This window comes from Euphorbia lathyris, chromosome 5 (assembly GCF_963576675.1).
Source record: "Euphorbia lathyris chromosome 5, ddEupLath1.1, whole genome shotgun sequence".
Classification (NCBI taxonomy): Eukaryota; Viridiplantae; Streptophyta; class Magnoliopsida; order Malpighiales; family Euphorbiaceae; genus Euphorbia; species Euphorbia lathyris.
The window spans coordinates 15,556,892-15,561,614 of record NC_088914.1 but is presented as its reverse complement, the minus strand read 5'-3'; positions in this window follow the sequence as shown (position 1 = coordinate 15,561,614).

The following is a 4,723-nucleotide window of genomic DNA, read 5'->3' as shown; positions in this document are numbered from 1 at the left end:
TAGTCATGCGAGAAGCAAGCAGACGATAAAATATTAATTTCTGTAAATTAATCTTGGACGGCTGAACTCGAACCTAATCGCAAGATTCTATGGAAAGAAAGAGAATAATTTATCTTTGAGATTAAAAATTGGTTGAGTCGCGTATTTATTATGAATTACAGGCTTAAATCGCTATTTGGACATCGATTGATCCAAGGAATCTTGTCATTTGGCGCTTGATCTATCCAAAATTTTATCATTTGGCCACTGAACTATCCCAATTGGTGAAATTTCAATCCAATTTGGATGGAAACTTAATAGAATTATTGACATATGATGATATTTTGATAACTAGACTTGATACATTTTAGTTTAGAGATTTGTTTTTTGTTTTTGTTTTAATCTCATTAATTATTTGGGTAAATCAACTTTAAAACGTACGACATGTCAAGCCCATATGTCAAAATATCACCACATATCATAAGGAAACAATTTTATCAAGACTTCATTAAAATTAAATAGAATTTCATCAATTTGAATAGTTTATGGTCCAAATGTGACCAAATAATAAATTAGTGGCCAAATATTAAAATTTTAAATAAATCAGAGTCTAAATAATATTTTATACCAAATTACAAATTATAATTTATAAGTGCATTTCGTCTTGTAATTATAAATACAAGCTAGTTAAATTTTAAATTTTGAAATTTAATATATCAAGGTTGATAAACCTTATCATCAGATGTAGCCTAAACCTAGCAGCATCGTCTTATCCTTTCTCCTCTGCTATTCCCTTTCATTCTTCGATCTTTTTTTTCCTTTCTCCTCTGCGTCATATAGAAGTTTTTTTTTTGTCTCTCCTTCATGGAGTGGGTATTGTCTTCTCTATGTGAGATGTAGCCTAAACCTAGAATTAATTCATAATCACAATTTATCCCTAAATTTCCTGTTTCAATCGCCATAGCCGCACATCACCTATCGATCTGATCTGGACCTTATTCCTTCTTTATCTCCGCTTACCACCCATCGCCGCATATCACCTATCACTGACATCAGCCGTCGCCGCTTATCCCTAAATACTCCTGCTTCAGTCGCCGTTTATCATCCATCGCCGTACATCTTCCGTCGCTGCACCATCTCATCGATTATATAGAAAAAATCGAAACGTATCCCTTTGATTGAAACTTATCCCTTTGATCAAAACTTAAATATTCTGATTATACCGACAAAATCGAAACCTAATATTTTGATTATACAGATAAATTTGAAACCCATCCTTTTGATTACCGCACATCAGTCCATTGAAACCACATTCGGATTTACAATAAACCCAAAACACATATTGAAAATTTGTTATGGAGACAGCCAAGGAACTCACAGCCACGTATGCCAGATTACAAATTAATCCGTCTGAAACCGATGAATTGGAGGTTGGGGATGACGCTGTAATTAATGAGGAAAGACAATCCTGGTTTGTGGTGGGAAGGTTTCCGACTGCACGAACAATTCACTTTGAATCTATGAAAAATACATTGGCTTCAATCTGGAGACCAGTAAAAGGAGTTACCATTACTGAAACTGATGAGGAAGGACGATATCTTTTTCAGTTCTATCATGAACGTGATGCTGCCAGGGTGTTGAATGATGGGCCATAGACTTTTAACCAAAATGTATTGATCATCAGAGCCTTGGACATACATGAACAAGCAACACAAGTGGATCTATCAGAATTGATAATATGGGTGCAAGTATCAGACTTGCCTATTGGCTTCCAAACTCCGATGATATGTACTATACTGGGGAATAAGTTAGGTACTTTTATAGAAGCAGACCCAAGAAACTTCACAGGCCAGCGGAGAAGCTACCTTCGAATCAAAGTAGCTATTGATATTACTTTGCCTATCCGTACAGGTCAGAAGATGAAGAGAAGTGGATGAACTTGTTTTTGGGTGGACTTTCGATATGAAAGATTACCACAGTTCTGTTTTTACTGTGGCGTTATTGGACATACTGACAAATTTTATAGCTTGTTGTTCGATAACCCTGACAATCCTACAGAAAGAATGTATGGCACTCACTTACGAGCACAATTGAGGAAAACAGGAATGCAAGTGGGTCGGGAATGGTTGAGAGAGCAACCTTCAGATGGAGACATGCACTCTGAAACTGATGGAGAGACACGGAGTCGGCACCAAAGTGATAAAGAGATGGAGGAGGCTATAGCTATTGATCCTAAACGAATTAGAAGAGATGGAAATACAAGTAACAACAACACAAACTGTACCATACAGTTAAAACACGATCAAGTAGCGGGTTCTGGTGATCAGACCCGTGAAACCTCATGAGTTGTTTAAGCTGGAACTGTCGTGGAGTGGGCAATCCACGAACAGTAAATGTCCTCCGGGACTTGGTTCGAGCCCATAAACCGTTGATTCCATTTCTTATAGAAACAAAGGTTAAATCGGAAAAAATAAAAAGAGTATGCACTCAATTGGGATTTCAACAATATTTCAGTGTAGATAGTCAAGGAATTGGAGGGGGTTTAGCTCTGATATGGAAAGATTCAGTTTCAGTATAGATTTTATTCTTTACACAGAATTATATTGATACATTGGTCTCCACACCTCAATTGCAATCATGGAGGTTGACTGGTTTTTATGGTTTCCCTGAAAGAAACATAAGGCGAGAATCATGGTATTTATTGAGATCTTTAAATTCCAATCCGAATCAAGCATGGTGCTGTATTGGAGATTTTAACAATCTTCTCTCACTTGATGACAAACGTGGAGGTAATCGGCATCCGAATTGGTTATTTGAAGGATTTCGCAATGCTGTTGCAGATTGTCAGCTATCAAGTTTGAATATGCATGGCCACTCATATACGTGGGAAGTGGGGAGAAACACGAATCACTGGATTAAGGAGCGACTTGATCAGGCTTTAGTTAATCCGGCTTGGAAGGAACGATTTGCAGATTCAAAATTACACAATCTGAGAACAGTAGCATTAGATCATTCAGCTCTATTTATTGAAATACGAACATGGATACCAATCAAAGGAACTAAACGTTTTCGTTTTGAAAACAGTTGGTTACGTGAGCAGCATTGTGGCGAGGTAATTAAATCGACATGGGAAAGACTGGGAACTGCTGAATTACAGACCAAAATCAATGCCTGTCAGGAAGCGCTACAAACATGGAGTCAAAAACTGGCATTGAATTTTCGAACTGAGATTGACAGATGGCGACGTCAAATGGAATGGTATCGGGGAAGCAGGGATCGATATGGGGTTGAACAATACAGAATTGCATCAAAGGAATATGATAGAGTGATTCAACAACAGGCTGACTTCTGGCAACAGAGAGAAAAGTTATTTTGGTTACAGGGAGGAGATACAAATTCCAAATATTTTCATTTATATTCTTCATCAAGACAGAAACAAAATAACTTCACTCAACTACGTGATGATAATGGTGAATGGCGAGGATGGAACACCGGAATGCCGCAAATGCTCATCGATTATTACAGTGATATTTTCACCTCTCGGGCCTATTCAGACACCTCAATTCTTCCGTTAATTTCGTGTAAGGTTACTCGAATGGATAATAAAGCTCTTACTACAATAATTACTGAAAAGGAGATTAAAGCAGCATGTTTTTCCATGCATCCAGACAAAAGTCCAGGGCCCGATGGGTTGAATCCGGCCTTCTACCAACACTTTTGGGGGATAATTGGAAATGATGTAGTCAAAACTTGCCGGCTGATACTACAAGATACACACATGCCAATGTCGATGAATGATACGTTAATTGTTCTAATACCAAAAAAAGTGGCAATTGACAAGGTAACTGATTTACGCCCTATTGCTCTCTGTAATGTTGCTGTTCGGATTCTTTCTAAAGTTCTTGCAAATCGTTTCAAACAAGTTTTGCCTAATCTAATTTTAGAATTTCAAAGCGCTTTTTTATCTAATCGGTTGATTACTGATAATGTCATTGTGGCATATGAAATAATACATAAGTTGAAAGGCATGAGACAAGGAAAGAATGGTATTGATGCCCTTAAATTAGATATGAGTAAGGCTTATGACAGGATTGAATGGCAATTCTTACAGAATATGTTGGAAAAAATGGGTTTTTGTACGAAGTGGATTATGATGTGTGTCAGCTCAGTTAGATATACCATTACTCATAGTGGTAATGAGATTGGGCCAATTATTCCTTCAAAAGGTATACGCCAAGGGGACCCTTTATCTCATTTTCTATTCTTGGTTTGCACTGAGGGTTGATCCGCACTTATCCAGGAAAAAGAAAACCTAGGCAAGCTTCATGGATGTCGAATTGCTTGCAATGCACCGTCAATATCTCACTTATTCTTTGGTGATGATAGTTATTTTTTCTTCCGTGCAAATTCTCAGGAAGCCTCTGTTATACAAGAAATTCTCCAAGTCTATGAATCTGCATCGGGTCAAAAGATTAATTTTGATAAATCTACACTCTTTTTTAGTCAGAATTCGAGTTCTGCAGATAGAGGAATAGTATCTTCAATTCTTGGAGTATAGGAAGTAACAGATATGGGTTGCTACCTGGGTGCACCAATATCTGTTGGCAAAGGCAAACTACGAGTCTTTAAATACTTGACAGAACGGATATGGAACATAATCAATGGATGGAAAGAAAAATTTCTTTCTCGTGCAGGCAAAGAAGTCTTAATTAAATCCGTCCTGCAATCTATTCCTGCAATCTAT